The sequence below is a fragment of the Hordeum vulgare genome, unplaced genomic scaffold, assembly GCF_904849725.1.
Source record: "Hordeum vulgare subsp. vulgare unplaced genomic scaffold, MorexV3_pseudomolecules_assembly, whole genome shotgun sequence".
In the NCBI taxonomy this organism is placed as follows: domain Eukaryota; kingdom Viridiplantae; phylum Streptophyta; class Magnoliopsida; order Poales; family Poaceae; genus Hordeum; species Hordeum vulgare.
The window spans coordinates 612501-627609 of NW_025422486.1; the positions used below are offsets into that span (position 1 = coordinate 612501).

Sequence of the window (15109 nt, forward strand, 5' to 3'; positions counted from 1 at the left end):
TGTCGGGGTAGAGAGGGAGCGGTGAAATTCTTGTGTTAAACTCGTCTCCGTTGTCGAGGCAAATGTGGCAATGGACACGGGAGGGGCAAGCTAAAACATATCACAAACGTCAAAAATAAGAAAACTAGTAAACGTCAAAAATAAGAAAACGAGGTCATATAGATCACGGTCCCGCGTCATCCTTGTCACGTGGCGCAAAAATATATTTAAAAAGGGGAATGCAACACGAGGACTTCCTAGGAGGTCACCCATCCTAGTACTACTCTCGCCCAAGCACGCTTAACTTCGTAGTTCTGATGGGATACAGTGCTTTAGTGCTGGTATGATCGCATCTGACATGCAACTATCTATTTGTTCCTTATGCTTGCCCCTACTACTAGTAGTACTACTACTACTACTAGTACTACTACTAGTACTACTAGTACTACTACTACTACTACTATTACTACTACTACTACTACTACTACTACTACTACTACTACTACTACTAGTCGTTGGGTGTCATGCGCGGTGGGAAAAGTCACAAAGGTCGTGGCGGTGCTCGTGTTGTCGGGGTAGAGAGGGAGCGGTGTAATTCTTGTGTTAAACTCGTCTCCGTTCTCGAGGCAAATGTGGCAATGGACACGCGAGGGGCAAGCTAAAACATATCACAAACGTCAAAAATAAGAAAACTAGTAAACGTCAAAAATAAGAAAACGAGGTCATATAGATCACGGTCCCGTGTCATCCTTGTCATGTGGCGCAAAAATATATTTAAAAAGGGGAATGCAACACGAGGACTTCCCAGGAGGTCACCCATCCTAGTACTACTCTCGCCCAAGCACGCTTAACTTCGGATTTCTGATGGGATCCGGTGCTTTAGTGCTGGTATGATCGCATCCGACATGCAACTATCTATTTGTTCCTTATGCTTGCCCCTACTACTACTGCTACTACTGCTACCACTTCTACTACTACTACTACTACTACTAGTCGTTGGGTGTCATGCGCGGTGGGAAAAGTCAAAGAGGTCGTGGCGGTGCTCGTGTTGTCGAGGTAGAGAGGGAGCGGTGAAATTCTTGTGTTAAACTCGTCTCCGTTGTCGAGGCAAATGTGGCAATGCACACGGGAGGGGCAAGCTAAAACATATCACAAACGTCAAAAATAAGAAAACTAGTAAACGTCAAAAATAAGAAAACGAGGTCATATAGATCACGGTCCCGCGTCATCCTTGTCACGTGGCGCAAAAATATATTTAAAAAGGGGAATGCAACACGAGGACTTCCCAGGAGGTCAACCATCCTAGTACTACTCTCGCCCAAGCACGCTTAACTTCGGAGTTCTGATGGGATCCGGTGCTTTAGTGCTGGTATGATCGCATCCGACATGCAACTATCTATTTGTTCCTTATGCTTGCCCCTACTACTACTACTACTAGTACTACTACTACTACTACTATTACTACTACTACTACTACTACTACTACTACTACTACTAGTCGTTGGGTGTCATGCGCCGTGGGAAAAGTCACAGAGGTCGTGGCGGTGCTCGTGTTGTCGGGGTAGAGAGGGAGCGGTGAAATTCTTGTGTTAAACTCGTCTCCGTTCTCGAGGCAAATGTGGCAATGGACACGGGAGGGGCAAGCTAAAACATATCACAAACGTCAAAAATAAGAAAACTAGTAAACGTCAAAAATAAGAAAACGAGGTCATATAGATCACGGTCCCGTGTCATCCTTGTCACGTGGCGCAAAAATATATTTAAAAAGGGGAATGCAACACGAGGACTTCCCAGGAGGTCACCCATCCTAGTACTACTCTCGCCCAAGGATGCTTAACTTCGGAGTTCTGATGGGATCTGGTGCTTTAGTGCTGGTATGATCGCATCCGACATGCAACTATCTATTTGTTCCTTATGCTTGCCCCTACTACTACTGCTACTACTACTACTACTACTGCTACTACTACTACTACTACTACTAGTCGTTGGGTGTCATGCGCGGTGGGAAAAGTCAGAGAGGTCGTGGCGGTGCTCGTGTTGTCGGGGTAGAGAGGGAGCGGTGAAATTCTTGTGTTAAACTCGTCTCCGTTGTCGAGGCAAATGTGGCAATGGACACGGGAGGGGCAAGCTAAAACATATCACAAACGTCAAAAATAAGAAAACTAGTAAACGTCAAAAATAAGAAAACGAGGTCATATAGATCACGGTCCCGCGTCATCCTTGTCACGTGGCGCAAAAATATATTTAAAAAGGGGAATGCAACACGAGGACTTCCCAGGAGGTCACCCATCCTAGTACTACTCTCGCCCAAGCACGCTTAACTTCGGAGTTTTGATGGGATCCGGTGCTTTAGTGCTGGTATGATCGCATCCGACATGCAACTATCTATTTGTTCCTTATGCTTGCCCCTACTACTACTACTACTAGTACTACTACTACTACTAGTACTACTACTACTACTAGTACTACTACTACTACTAGTACTACTACTACTACTACTAGTACTACTACTACTACTAATACTACTATTACTACTACTACTACTAGTACTACTACTACTACTACTACTACTACTATTACTACTACTACTACTACTACTACTACTACTAGTCGTTGGGTGTCATGCGCGGTGGGAAAAGTCACAGAGGTCGTGGCGGTGCTCGTGTTGTCGGGGTAGAGAGGGAGCGGTGTAATTGTTGTGTTAAACTCGTCTCCGTTCTCGAGGCAAATGTGGCAATGGACACGGGAGGGGCAAGCTAAAACATATCACAAACGTCAAAAATAAGAAACCTAGTAAACGTCAAAAATAAGAAAACGAGGTCATATAGATCACGGTCCCGTGTCATCCGTGTCATGTGGCGCAAAAATATATTTAAAAAGGGGAATGCAACACGAGGACTTCCCAGGAGGTCACCCATCCTAGTACTACTCTCGCCCAAGCACGCTTAACATCGGAGTTCTGATGGGATCCGGTGCTTTAGTGCTGGTATGATCGCATCCGACATGCAACTATCTATTTTTTCCTTATGCTTGCCCCTACTACTACTACTACTAGTACTGCTACTACTACTAGTACTACTACTACTACTAGTACTACTACTACTACTACTAGTACTACTACTACTACTAGTACTACTACTACTACTACTAGTACTACTACTACTACTACTATTACTACTACTACTACTAGTACTACTACTACTACTACTACTACTATTACTACTACTACTACTACTACTACTACTACTACTACTAGTCGTTGGGTGTCATGCGCGGTGGGTAAAGTCACAGAGGTCGTGGCGGTGCTCGTGTTGTCGGGGTAGAGAGGGAGCGGTGTAATTCTTGTGTTAAACTCGTCTCCGTTCTCGAGGCAAATGTGGCAATGGACACGGGAGGGGCAAGCTAAAACATATCACAAACGTCAAAAATAAGAAACCTAGTAAACGTCAAAAATAAGAAAACGAGGTCATATAGATCACGGTCCCGTGTCATCCGTGTCATGTGGCGCAAAAATATATTTAAAAAGGGGAATGCAACACGAGGACTTCCCAGGAGGTCACCCATCCTAGTACTACTCTCGCCCAAGCACGCTTAACTTCGGAGTTCTGATGGGATCCGGTGCTTTAGTGCTGGTATGATCGCATCCGACATGCAACTATCTATTTGTTCCTTATGCTTGCCCCTACTACTACTGCTACTACTGCTACTACTGCTACTACTACTACTACTACTACAAGTCGTTGGGTGTCATGCGCGGTGGGAAAATTCAAAGAGGTCGTGGCGGTGCTCGTGTTGTCGGGGTAGAGAGGGAGCGGTGAAATTCTTGTGTTAAACTCGTCTCCGTTGTCGAGGCAAATGTGCCAATGGACACGGGAGGGGCAAGCTAAAACATATCACAAACGTCAAAAATAAGAAAACTAGTAAATGTCAAAAATAAGAAAACGAGGTCATATAGATCACGGTCCCGCGTCATCCTTGTCACGTGGCGCAAAAATATATTTAAAAAGGGGAATGCAACACGAGGACTTCCCAGGAGGTCAACCATCCTAGTACTACTCTCGCCCAAGCACGCTTAACTTCGGAGTTCTGATGGGATCCGGTGCTTTAGTGCTGATATGATCGCATCCGACATGCAACTATCTATTTGTTCCTTATGCTTGCCCCTACTACTACTGCTACTACTGCTACTACTGCTACTACTTCTACTACTACTACTACTACTACTACTAGTCGTTGGGTGTCATGCGCGGTGGGAAAAGTCAAAGAGGTCGTGGCGGTGCTCGTGTTGTCGGGGTAGAGAGGGAGCGGTGAAATTCTTGTGTTAAACTCGTCTCCGTTGTCGAGGCAAATGTGGCAATGGACACGGGAGGGGCAAGCTAAAACATATCACAAACGTCAAAAATAAGAAAACTAGTAAACGTAAAAAATAAGAAAACGAGGTCATATAGATCACGGTCCCGCGTCATCCTTGTCACGTGGCGCAAAAATATATTTAAAAAGGGGAATGCAACACGAGGACTTCCCAGGAGGTCACCCATCCTAGTACTACTCTCGCCCAAGCACGCTTAACTTCGGAGTTCTGATGGGATCCGGTGCTTTAGTGCTGGTATGATCGCATCCGACATGCAACTATCTATTTGTTCCTTATGCTTGCCCCTACTACTACTGCTACTACTGCTACTACTGCTACTACTACTACTACTACTACTAATCGTTGGGTGTCATGCGCGGTGGGAAAAGTCAAAGAGGTCGTGGCGGTGCTCGTGTTGTCGGGGTAGAGAGGGAGCGGTGAAATTCTTGTGTTAAACTCGTCTCCGTTGTCGAGGCAAATGTGGCAATGGACACGGGAGGGGCAAGCTAAAACATATCACAAACGTCAAAAATAAGAAAACTAGTAAACGTCAAAAATAAGAAAACGAGGTCATATAGATCACGGTCCCGCGTCATCCTTGTCACGTGGCGGAAAAATATATTTAAAAAGGGGAATGCAACACGAGGACTTCCCAGGAGGTCACCCATCCTAGTACTACTCTCGCCCAAGCATGCTTAACTTCGGAGTTCTGATGGGATCCGGTGCTTTAGTGCTGGTATGATCGCATCCGACATGCAACTATCTATTTGTTCCTTATGCTTGCCCCTACTACTACTGCTACTACTGCTACTACTGCTACTACTACTACTACTACTACTAGTCGTTGGGTGTCATGCGCGGTGGGAAAAGTCAAAGAGGTCGTGGCGGTGCTCGTGTTGTCGGGGTAGAGAGGGAGCGGTGAAATTCTTGTGTTAAACTCGTCTCCGTTGTCGAGGCAAATGTGGCAATGGACACGGGAGGGGCAAGCTAAAACATATCACAAACGTCAAAAATAATAAAACTAGTAAACGTCAAAAATAAGAAAACGAGGTCATATAGATCACGGTCCCGTGTCATCCTTGTCACGTGGCGCAAAAATATATTTAAAAAGGGGAATGCAACACGAGGACTTCCCAGGAGGTCACCCATCCTAGTACTACTCTCGCCCAAGCACGCTTAACTTCGGAGTTCTGATGGGATCCGGTGCTTTAGTGCTGGTATGATCGCATCCGACATGCAACTATCTATTTGTTCCTTATGCTTGCCCCTAGTAGTACTACTACTACTACTAGTACTACTACTACTACTACTATTACTACTACTACTACTACTACTACTACTAGTCGTTGGGTGTCATGCGCGGTGGGAAAAGTCACAGAGGTCGTGGCGGTGCTCGTGTTGTCGGGGTAGAGAGGGAGTGGTATAATTCTTGTGTTAAACTCGTCTCCGTTCTCGAGGCAAATGTGGCAATGGACACGGGAGGGGCAAGCTAAAACATATCACAAACGTCAAAAATAAGAAAACTAGTAAACGTCAAAAATAAGAAAACGAGGTCATATATATCACGGTCCCGCGTCATCCTTGTCACGTGGCGCAAAAATATATTTAAAAAGGGGAATGCAACACGAGGACTTCCCACGAGGTCACCCATCCTAGTACTACTCTCGCACAAGCACGCTTAACTTCGGAGTTCTGATGGGATCCGGTGCTTTAGTGCTGGTATGATCGCATCAGACATGCAACTATCTATTTGTTCCTTATGCTTGCCCCTACTACTACTGCTACTACTGCTACTACTCCTACTACTACTACTACTACTACTAGTCGTTGGGTGTCATGCACGGTGGGAAAAGTCAGAGAGGTCGTGGCGGTGCTCGTGTTGTTGGAATAGAGAGGGAGCGGTGAAATTCTTGTGTTAAACTCGTCTCCGTTGTCGAGGCAAATGTGGCAATGGACACGGGAGGGGCAAGCTAAAACATATCACAAACGTCAAAAATAAGAAAACTAGTAAACGTCAAAAATAAGAAAACGAGGTCATATAGATCACGGTCTCGCGTCACCCTTGTCACGTGACGCAAAAATATATTTAAAAAGGGGAATGCAACACGAGGACTTCCCAGGAGGTCACCCATCCTAGTACTACTCTCGCCCAAGCATGCTTAACTTCGGAGTTCTGATGGGATCCGGTGCTTTAGTGCTGGTATGATCGCATCCGACATGCAACTATCTATTTGTTCCTTATGCTTGCCCCTACTACTACTGCTACTACTGCTACTACTACTACTAGTCGTTGGGTGTCATGCGCGGTGGGAAAAGTCAAAGAGGTCGTGGCGGTGCTCGTGTTGTCGGGGTAGAGAGGGAGCGGTGAAATTCTTGTGTTAAACTCGTCTCCGTTGTCGAGGCAAATGTGGCAATGGACACGGGAGGGGCAAGCTAAAACATATCACAAACGTCAAAAATAAGAAAACTAGTAAACGTCAAAAATAAGAAAACGAGGTCATATAGATCACGGTCCCGCGTCATCCTTGTCACGTGGCGCAAAAATATATTTAAAAAGGGGAATGCAACACGAGGACTTCCCAGGAGGTCACCCATCCTAGTACTACTCTCGCCCAAGCACGCTTAACTTCGGAGTTCTGATGGGATCCGGTGCTTTAGTGCTGGTATGATCGCATCCGACATGCAACTATCTATTTGTTCCTTATGCTTGCCCCTACTACTACTACTACTCGTACTACTACTACTACTAGTACTACTACTACTACTACTAGTACTACTACTACTACTAGTACTACTACTACTACTACTACTATTACTACTACTACTACTACTACTACTACTACTAGTCGTTGGGTGTCATGCGCGGTGGGAAAAGTCACAGAGGTCGTGGCGGTGCTCGTGTTGTCGGGGTAGAGAGGGAGCGGTGTAATTCTTCTGTTAAACTCGTCTCCGTTGTCGAGGCAAATGTGCCAATGGACACGGGAGGGGCAAGCTAAAACATATCACAAACGTCAAAAATAAGAAAACTAGTAAACGTCAAAAATAAGAAAACGAGGTCATATAGATCACGGTCCCGCGTCATCCTTGTCACGTGGCGCAAAAATATATTTAAAAAGGGGAATGCAACACGAGGACTTCCCAGGAGGTCAACCATCCTAGTACTACTCTCGCCCAAGCACGCTTAACTTCGGAGTTCTGATGGGATCCGGTGCTTTAGTGCTGATATGATCGCATCCGACATGCAACTATCTATTTGTTCCTTATGCTTGCCCCTACTACTACTGCTACTACTGCTACTACTCCTACTACTGCTACTACTCCTACTACTACTACTACTACTACTAGTCGTTGGGTGTCATGCGCGGTGGGAAAAGTCAAAGAGGTCGTGGCGGTGCTCGTGTTGTCGGGGTAGAGAGGGAGCGGTGAAATTCTTGTGTTAAACTCGTCTCCGTTGTCGAGGCAAATGTGGCAATGGACACGGGAGGGGCAAGCTAAAACATATCACAAACGTCAAAAATAAGAAAACTAGTAAACGTCAAAAATAAGAAAACGAGGTCATATAGATCACGGTCCCGCGTCATCCTTGTCACGTGGCGCAAAAATATATTTAAAAAGGGGAATGCAACACGAGGACTTCCCAGGAGGTCACCCATCCTAGTACTACTCTCGCCCAAGCACGCTTAACTTCGGAGTTCTGATGGGATCCGGTGCTTTAGTGCTGGTATGATCGCATCCGACATGCAACTATCTATTTGTTCCTTATGCTTGGCCCTACTACTACTGCTACTACTGCTACTACTGCTACTACTACTACTACTACTAATCGTTGGGTGTCATGCGCGGTGGGAAAAGTCAAAGAGGTCGTGGCGGTGCTCGTGTTGTCGGGGTAGAGAGGGAGCGGTGAAATTCTTGTGTTAAACTCGTCTCCGTTGTCGAGGCAAATGTGGCAATGGACACGGGAGGGGCAAGCTAAAACATATCACAAACGTCAAAAATAAGAAAACTAGTAAACGTCAAAAATAAGAAAACGAGGTCATATAGATCACGGTCCCGCGTCATCCTTGTCACGTGGCGGAAAAATATATTTAAAAAGGGGAATGCAACACGAGGACTTCCCAGGAGGTCACCCATCCTAGTACTACTCTCGCCCAAGCATGCTTAACTTCGGAGTTCTGATGGGATCCGGTGCTTTAGTGCTGGTATGATCGCATCCGACATGCAACTATCTATTTGTTCCTTATGCTTGCCCCTACTAGTACTGCTACTACTGCTACTACTCCTACTACTACTACTACTACTACTAGTCGTTGGGTGCCATGCGCGGTGGGAAAAGTCAAAGAGGTCGTGGCGGTGCTCGTGTTGTCGGGGTAGAGAGGGAGCGGTGAAATTCTTGTGTTAAACTCGTCTCCGTTGTCGAGGCAAATGTGGCAATGGACACGGGAGGGGCAAGCTAAAACATATCACAAACGTCAAAAATAAGAAAACTAGTAAACGTCAAAAATAAGAAAACGAGGTCATATAGATCACGGTCCCGCGTCATCCTTGTCACGTGGCGCAAAAATATATTTAAAAAGGGGAATGCAACACGAGGACTTCCCAGGAGGTCACCCATCCTAGTACTACTCTCGCCCAAGCACGCTTAACTTCGGAGTTCTGATGGGATCCGGTGCTTTAGTGCTGGTATGATCGCATCCGACATGCAACTATCTATTTGTTCCTTATGCTTGCCCCTACTACTACTGCTACTACTGCTACTACTGCTACTACTACTACTACTACTACTAATCGTTGGGTGTCATGCGCGGTGGGAAAAGTCAAAGAGGTCGTGGCGGTGCTCGTGTTGTCGGGGTAGAGAGGGAGCGGTGAAATTCTTGTGTTAAAATCGTCTCCGTTGTCGAGGCAAATGTGGCAATGGACACGGGAGGGGCAAGCTAAAACATATCACAAACGTCAAAAATAAGAAAACTAGTAAACGTCAAAAATAAGAAAACGAGGTCATATAGATCACGGTCCCGCGTCATCCTTGTCACGTGGCGGAAAAATATATTTAAAAAGGGGAATGCAACACGAGGACTTCTCAGGAGGTCACCCATCCTAGTACTACTCTCGCCCAAGCATGCTTAACTTCGGAGTTCTGATGGGATCCGGTGCTTTAGTGCTGGTATGATCGCATCCGACATGCAACTATCTATTTGTTCCTTATGATTGCCCCTACTAGTACTGCTACTACTGCTACTACTCCTACTACTACTACTACTAGTCGTTGGGTGTCATGCGCGGTGGGAAAAGTCAAAGAGGTCGTGGCGGTGCTCGTGTTGTCGGGGTAGAGAGGGAGCGGTGAAATTCTTGTGTTAAACTCGTCTCCGTTGTCGAGGCAAATGTGGCAATGGACACGGGAGGGGCAAGCTAAAACATATCACAAACGTCAAAAATAATAAAACTAGTAAACGTCAAAAATAAGAAAACGAGGTCATATAGATCACGGTCCCGCGTCATCCTTGTCACGTGGCGCAAAAATATATTTAAAAAGGGGAATGCAACACGAGGACTTCCCAGGAGGTCACCATCCTAGTACTACTCTCGCCCAAGCACGCTTAACTTCGGAGTTCTGATGGGATCCGGTGCTTTAGTGCTGGTATGATCGCATCCGACATGCAACTATCTATTTGTTCCTTATGCTTGCCCCTACTACTACTAGTACTACTACTACTACTAGTACTACTACTACTACTAGTACTACTACTACTACTAGTACTACTACTACTACTAGTACTACTACTACTACTAGTACTACTACTACTACTACTACTACTACTACTACTACTACTACTACTACTAGTCGTTGGGTGTCATGCGCGGTGGGAAAAGTCACACAGGTCGTGGCGGTGCTCGTGTTGTCGGGGTAGAGAGGGAGTGGTGAAATTCTTGTGTTAAACTCGTCTCCGTTCTCGAGGCAAATGTGGCAATGGACACGGGAGGGGCAAGCTAAAACATATCACAAACGTCAAAAATAAGAAAACTAGTAAACGTCAAAAATAAGAAAACGAGGTCATATATATCACGGTCCCGCGTCATCCTTGTCTCGTGGCGCAAAAATATATTTAAAAAGGGGAATGCAACACGAGGACTTCCCACGAGGTCACCCATCCTAGTACTACTCTCGCACAAGCACGCTTAACTTCGGAGTTCTGATGGGATCCGGTGCTTTAGTGCTGGTATGATCGCATCCGACATGCAACTATCTATTTGTTCCTTATGCTTGCCCCTACTACTACTGCTACTACTGCTACTACTACTACTACTACTACTAGTAGTCGTTGGGTGTCATGCACGGTGGGAAAAGTCAGAGAGGTCGTGGCGGTGCTCGTGTTGTCGGGGTAGAGAGGGAGCGGTGAAATTCTTGTGTTAAACTCGTCTCCGTTGTCGAGGCAAATGTGGCAATGGACACGGGAGGGGCAAGCTAAAACATATCACAAACGTCAAAAATAAGAAAACTAGTAAACGTCAAAAATAAGAAAACGAGGTCATATAGATCACGGTCCCGCGTCATCCTTGTCACGTGGCGCAAAAATATATTTAAAAAGGGGAATGCAACACGAGGACTTCCCAGGAGGTCACCCATCCTAGTACTACTCTCGCCCAAGCACGCTTAACTTCGGAGTTCTGATGGGATCCGGTGCTTTAGTGCTGGTATGATCGCATCAGACATGCAACTATCTATTTGTTCCTTATGCTTGCCCCTACTACTACTGCTACTACTGCTACTACTGCTACTACTACTACTACTACTACTAATCGTTGGGTGTCATGCGCGGTGGGAAAAGTCAAAGAGGGCGTGGCGGTGCTCGTGTTGTCGGGGTAGAGAGGGAGCGGTGAAATTCTTGTGTTAAACTCGTCTCCGTTGTCGAGGCAAATGTGGCAATGGACACGGGAGGGGCAAGCTAAAACATATCACAAACGTCAAAAATAAGAAAACTAGTAAACGTCAAAAATAAGAAAACGAGGTCATATAGATCACGGTCCCGCGTCATCCTTGTCACGTGGCGGAAAAATATATTTAAAAAGGGGAATGCAACACGAGGACTTCCCAGGAGGTCACCCATCCTAGTACTACTCTCGCCCAAGCATGCTTAACTTCGGAGTTCTGATGGGATCCGGTGCTTTAGTGCTGGTATGATCGCATCCGACATGCAACTATCTATTTGTTCCTTATGCTTGCCCCTACTAGTACTGCTACTCCTGCTACTACTCCTACTACTACTACTACTACTACTAGTCGTTGGGTGTCATGCGCGGTGGGAAAAGTCAAAGAGGTCGTGGCGGTGCTCGTGTTGTCGGGGTAGAGAGGGAGCGGTGAAATTCTTGTGTTAAACTCGTCTCCGTTGTCGAGGCAAATGTGGCAATGGACACGGGAGGGGCAAGCTAAAACATATCACAAACGTCAAAAATAAGAAAACTAGTAAACGTCAAAAATAAGAAAACGAGGTCATATAGATCACGGTCCCGCGTCATCCTTGTCACGTGGCGCAAAAATATATTTACAAAGGGGAATGCAACACGAGGACTTCCCAGGAGGTCACCCATCCTAGTACTACTCTCGCCCAAGCACGCTTAACTTCGGAGTTCTGATGGGATCCGGTGCTTTAGTGCTGGTATGATCGCATCCGACATGCAACTATCTATTTGTTCCTTATGCTTGCCCCTACTACTACTGCTACTACTGCTACTACTGCTACTACTACTACTACTACTACTAATCGTTGGGTGTCATGCGCGGTGGGAAAAGTCAAAGAGGTCGTGGCGGTGCTCGTGTTGTCGGGGTAGAGAGGGAGCGGTGAAATTCTTGTGTTAAACTCGTCTCCGTTGTCGAGGCAAATGTGGCAATGGACACGGGAGGGGCAAGCTAAAACATATCACAAACGTCAAAAATAAGAAAACTAGTAAACGTCAAAAATAAGAAAACGAGGTCATATAGATCACGGTCCCGCGTCATCCTTGTCACGTGGCGGAAAAATATATTTAAAAAGGGGAATGCAACACGAGGACTTCCCAGGAGGTCACCCATCCTAGTACTACTCTCGCCCAAGCATGCTTAACTTCGGAGTTCTGATGGGATCCGGTGCTTTAGTGCTGGTATGATCGCATCCGACATGCAACTATCTATTTGTTCCTTATGATTGCCCCTACTAGTACTGCTACTACTGCTACTACTCCTACTACTACTACTACTACTACTAGTCGTTGGGTGTCATGCGCGGTGGGAAAAGTCAAAGAGGTCGTGGCGGTGCTCGTGTTGTCGGGGTAGAGAGGGAGCGGTGAAATTCTTGTGTTAAACTCGTCTCCGTTGTCGAGGCAAATGTGGCAATGGACACGGGAGGGGCAAGCTAAAACATATCACAAACGTCAAAAATAATAAAACTAGTAAACGTCAAAAATAAGAAAACGAGGTCATATAGATCACGGTCCCGCGTCATCCTTGTCACGTGGCGCAAAAATATATTTAAAAAGGGGAATGCAACACGAGGACTTCCCAGGAGGTCACCCATCCTAGTACTACTCTCGCCCAAGCATGCTTAACTTCGGAGTTCTGATGGGATCCGGTGCTTTAGTGCTGGTATGATCGCATCCGACATGCAACTATCTATTTGTTCCTTATGATTGCCCCTACTAGTACTGCTACTACTGCTACTACTCCTACTACTACTACTACTACTACTAGTCGTTGGGTGTCATGCGCGGTGGGAAAAGTCAAAGAGGTCGTGGCGGTGCTCGTGTTGTCGGGGTAGAGAGGGAGCGGTGAAATTCTTGTGTTAAACTCGTCTCCGTTGTCGAGGCAAATGTGGCAATGGACACGGGAGGGGCAAGCTAAAACATATCACAAACGTCAAAAATAATAAAACTAGTAAACGTCAAAAATAAGAAAACGAGGTCATATAGATCACGGTCCCGCGTCATCCTTGTCACGTGGCGCAAAAATATATTTAAAAAGGGGAATGCAACACGAGGACTTCCCAGGAGGTCACCCATCCTAGTACTACTCTCGCCCAAGCACGCTTAACTTCGGAGTTCTGATGGGATCCGGTGCTTTAGTGCTGGTATGATCGCATCCGACATGCAACTATCTATTTGTTCCTTATGCTTGCCCCTACTACTACTACTAGTACTACTACTACTACTAGTACTACTACTACTACTAGTACTACTACTACTACTACTACTACTACTAGTCGTTGGGTGTCATGCGCGGTGGGAAAAGTCACACAGGTCGTGGCGGTGCTCGTGTTGTCGGGGTAGAGAGGGAGTGGTGAAATTCTTGTGTTAAACTCGTCTCCGTTCTCGAGGCAAATGTGGCAATGGACACGGGAGGGGCAAGCTAAAACATATCACAAACGTCAAAAATAAGAAAACTAGTAAACGTCAAAAATAAGAAAACGAGGTCATATATATCACGGTCCCGCGTCATCCTTGTCACGTGGCGCAAAAATATATTTAAAAAGGGGAATGCAACACGAGGACTTCCCACGAGGTCACCCATCCTAGTACTACTCTCGCACAAGCACGCTTAACTTCGGAGTTCTGATGGGATCCGGTGCTTTAGTGCTGGTATGATCGCATCCGACATGCAACTATCTATTTGTTCCTTATGCTTGCCCCTACTACTACTGCTACTACTGCTACTACTACTACTACTACTACTACTAGTCGTTGGGTGTTATGCACGGTGGGAAAAGTCAGAGAGGTCGTGGCGGTGCTCGTGTTGTTGGAGTAGAGAGGGAGCGGTGAAATTCTTGTGTTAAACTCGTCTCCGTTGTCGAGGCAAATGTGGCAATGGACACGGGAGGGGCAAGCTAAAACATATCACAAACGTCAAAAATAAGAAAACTAGTAAACGTCAAAAATAAGAAAACGAGGTCATATAGATCACGGTCTCGCGTCATCCTTGTCACGTGGCGCAAAAATATATTTAAAAAGGGGAATGCAACACGAGGACTTCCCAGGAGGTCACCCATCCTAGTACTACTCTCGCCCAAGCATGCTTAACTTCGGAGTTCTGATGGGATCCGGTGCTTTAGTGCTGGTATGATCGCATCCGACATGCAACTATCTATTTGTTCCTTATGCTTGCCCCTACTACTACTGCTACTACTGCTACTACTGCTACTACTACTACTACTACTACTAGTCGTTGGGTGTCATGCGCGGTGGGAAAAGTCAAAGAGGTCGTGGCGGTGCTCGTGTTGTCGGGGTAGAGAGGGAGCGGTGAAATTCTTGTGTTAAACTCGTCTCCGTTGTCGAGGCAAATGTGGCAATGGACACGGGAGGGGCAAGCTAAAACATATCACAAACGTCAAAAATAAGAAAACTAGTAAACGTCAAAAATAAGAAAACGAGGTCATATAGATCACGGTCCCGCGTCATCTTTGTCACGTGGCGCAAAAATATATTTAAAAAGGGGAATGCAACACGAGGACTTCCCAGGAGGTCACCCATCCTAGTACTACTCTTGCCCAAGCACGCTTAACTTCGGAGTTCTGATGGGATCCGGTGCTTTAGTGCTGGTATGATCGCATCCGACATGCAACTATCTATTTGTTCCTTATGCTTGCCCCTACTACTACTACTACTACTAGTACTACTACTACTACTATTACTACTACTACTACTACTACTACTAGTCGTTGGGTGTCATGCGCGGTGGGAAAAGTCACAGAGGTCGTGGCGGTGCTCGTGTTGTCGGGGTAGAGAGGGAGCGGTGAAATTCTTGTGTTAAACTCGTCT

General features: G+C 46.0%; 30 non-coding genes across 30 annotated transcripts; all 30 read right to left on the reverse strand.

Moving 5' to 3' along the window:
- Positions 1 to 215: 215 nt before the first annotated feature.
- LOC123416148 lies at positions 216 to 334 on the reverse strand. Its single transcript, XR_006615825.1, has one exon. It is a non-coding gene; the product is annotated as a 5S ribosomal RNA (ribosomal RNA).
- A 428-nt stretch (positions 335 to 762) lies between these two features.
- On the reverse strand, positions 763 to 881 carry LOC123415356. The gene has a single exon (XR_006615077.1). It is a non-coding gene; the product is annotated as a 5S ribosomal RNA (ribosomal RNA).
- A 362-nt stretch (positions 882 to 1243) lies between these two features.
- Positions 1244 to 1362, reverse strand: LOC123416887. Its single transcript, XR_006616483.1, has one exon. It is a non-coding gene; the product is annotated as a 5S ribosomal RNA (ribosomal RNA).
- Positions 1363 to 1748: 386 nt separating this feature from the next.
- LOC123416215 lies at positions 1749 to 1867 on the reverse strand. Its single transcript, XR_006615890.1, has one exon. It is a non-coding gene; the product is annotated as a 5S ribosomal RNA (ribosomal RNA).
- Positions 1868 to 2232: 365 nt separating this feature from the next.
- On the reverse strand, positions 2233 to 2351 carry LOC123415476. Its single transcript, XR_006615194.1, has one exon. It is a non-coding gene; the product is annotated as a 5S ribosomal RNA (ribosomal RNA).
- A 509-nt stretch (positions 2352 to 2860) lies between these two features.
- On the reverse strand, positions 2861 to 2979 carry LOC123415232. The gene has a single exon (XR_006614953.1). It is a non-coding gene; the product is annotated as a 5S ribosomal RNA (ribosomal RNA).
- A 527-nt stretch (positions 2980 to 3506) lies between these two features.
- LOC123416176 lies at positions 3507 to 3625 on the reverse strand. Its single transcript, XR_006615852.1, has one exon. It is a non-coding gene; the product is annotated as a 5S ribosomal RNA (ribosomal RNA).
- Positions 3626 to 3987: 362 nt separating this feature from the next.
- On the reverse strand, positions 3988 to 4106 carry LOC123415585. Its single transcript, XR_006615295.1, has one exon. It is a non-coding gene; the product is annotated as a 5S ribosomal RNA (ribosomal RNA).
- A 374-nt stretch (positions 4107 to 4480) lies between these two features.
- Positions 4481 to 4599, reverse strand: LOC123416188. Its single transcript, XR_006615863.1, has one exon. It is a non-coding gene; the product is annotated as a 5S ribosomal RNA (ribosomal RNA).
- Positions 4600 to 4961: 362 nt separating this feature from the next.
- On the reverse strand, positions 4962 to 5080 carry LOC123415281. The gene has a single exon (XR_006614999.1). It is a non-coding gene; the product is annotated as a 5S ribosomal RNA (ribosomal RNA).
- Positions 5081 to 5442: 362 nt separating this feature from the next.
- LOC123416200 lies at positions 5443 to 5561 on the reverse strand. Its single transcript, XR_006615875.1, has one exon. It is a non-coding gene; the product is annotated as a 5S ribosomal RNA (ribosomal RNA).
- A 383-nt stretch (positions 5562 to 5944) lies between these two features.
- Positions 5945 to 6063, reverse strand: LOC123415997. Its single transcript, XR_006615684.1, has one exon. It is a non-coding gene; the product is annotated as a 5S ribosomal RNA (ribosomal RNA).
- Positions 6064 to 6425: 362 nt separating this feature from the next.
- LOC123415282 lies at positions 6426 to 6544 on the reverse strand. The gene has a single exon (XR_006615000.1). It is a non-coding gene; the product is annotated as a 5S ribosomal RNA (ribosomal RNA).
- Positions 6545 to 6888: 344 nt separating this feature from the next.
- On the reverse strand, positions 6889 to 7007 carry LOC123416212. The gene has a single exon (XR_006615887.1). It is a non-coding gene; the product is annotated as a 5S ribosomal RNA (ribosomal RNA).
- Positions 7008 to 7447: 440 nt separating this feature from the next.
- On the reverse strand, positions 7448 to 7566 carry LOC123415586. The gene has a single exon (XR_006615296.1). It is a non-coding gene; the product is annotated as a 5S ribosomal RNA (ribosomal RNA).
- Positions 7567 to 7946: 380 nt separating this feature from the next.
- On the reverse strand, positions 7947 to 8065 carry LOC123416225. The gene has a single exon (XR_006615899.1). It is a non-coding gene; the product is annotated as a 5S ribosomal RNA (ribosomal RNA).
- A 359-nt stretch (positions 8066 to 8424) lies between these two features.
- Positions 8425 to 8543, reverse strand: LOC123415283. The gene has a single exon (XR_006615001.1). It is a non-coding gene; the product is annotated as a 5S ribosomal RNA (ribosomal RNA).
- Positions 8544 to 8905: 362 nt separating this feature from the next.
- LOC123416237 lies at positions 8906 to 9024 on the reverse strand. Its single transcript, XR_006615910.1, has one exon. It is a non-coding gene; the product is annotated as a 5S ribosomal RNA (ribosomal RNA).
- Positions 9025 to 9386: 362 nt separating this feature from the next.
- On the reverse strand, positions 9387 to 9505 carry LOC123415412. Its single transcript, XR_006615132.1, has one exon. It is a non-coding gene; the product is annotated as a 5S ribosomal RNA (ribosomal RNA).
- Positions 9506 to 9861: 356 nt separating this feature from the next.
- On the reverse strand, positions 9862 to 9979 carry LOC123415774. The gene has a single exon (XR_006615472.1). It is a non-coding gene; the product is annotated as a 5S ribosomal RNA (ribosomal RNA).
- Positions 9980 to 10440: 461 nt separating this feature from the next.
- LOC123415678 lies at positions 10441 to 10559 on the reverse strand. Its single transcript, XR_006615383.1, has one exon. It is a non-coding gene; the product is annotated as a 5S ribosomal RNA (ribosomal RNA).
- A 356-nt stretch (positions 10560 to 10915) lies between these two features.
- LOC123416814 lies at positions 10916 to 11034 on the reverse strand. The gene has a single exon (XR_006616415.1). It is a non-coding gene; the product is annotated as a 5S ribosomal RNA (ribosomal RNA).
- Positions 11035 to 11396: 362 nt separating this feature from the next.
- LOC123415284 lies at positions 11397 to 11515 on the reverse strand. The gene has a single exon (XR_006615002.1). It is a non-coding gene; the product is annotated as a 5S ribosomal RNA (ribosomal RNA).
- Positions 11516 to 11877: 362 nt separating this feature from the next.
- LOC123416249 lies at positions 11878 to 11996 on the reverse strand. Its single transcript, XR_006615921.1, has one exon. It is a non-coding gene; the product is annotated as a 5S ribosomal RNA (ribosomal RNA).
- Positions 11997 to 12358: 362 nt separating this feature from the next.
- LOC123415285 lies at positions 12359 to 12477 on the reverse strand. Its single transcript, XR_006615003.1, has one exon. It is a non-coding gene; the product is annotated as a 5S ribosomal RNA (ribosomal RNA).
- Positions 12478 to 12839: 362 nt separating this feature from the next.
- Positions 12840 to 12958, reverse strand: LOC123415286. The gene has a single exon (XR_006615004.1). It is a non-coding gene; the product is annotated as a 5S ribosomal RNA (ribosomal RNA).
- Positions 12959 to 13320: 362 nt separating this feature from the next.
- On the reverse strand, positions 13321 to 13439 carry LOC123416261. Its single transcript, XR_006615933.1, has one exon. It is a non-coding gene; the product is annotated as a 5S ribosomal RNA (ribosomal RNA).
- A 389-nt stretch (positions 13440 to 13828) lies between these two features.
- On the reverse strand, positions 13829 to 13947 carry LOC123415680. Its single transcript, XR_006615385.1, has one exon. It is a non-coding gene; the product is annotated as a 5S ribosomal RNA (ribosomal RNA).
- A 356-nt stretch (positions 13948 to 14303) lies between these two features.
- Positions 14304 to 14422, reverse strand: LOC123415288. The gene has a single exon (XR_006615006.1). It is a non-coding gene; the product is annotated as a 5S ribosomal RNA (ribosomal RNA).
- Positions 14423 to 14784: 362 nt separating this feature from the next.
- LOC123415243 lies at positions 14785 to 14903 on the reverse strand. Its single transcript, XR_006614963.1, has one exon. It is a non-coding gene; the product is annotated as a 5S ribosomal RNA (ribosomal RNA).
- Between the last annotated feature and the right edge of the window lie 206 nt (positions 14904 to 15109).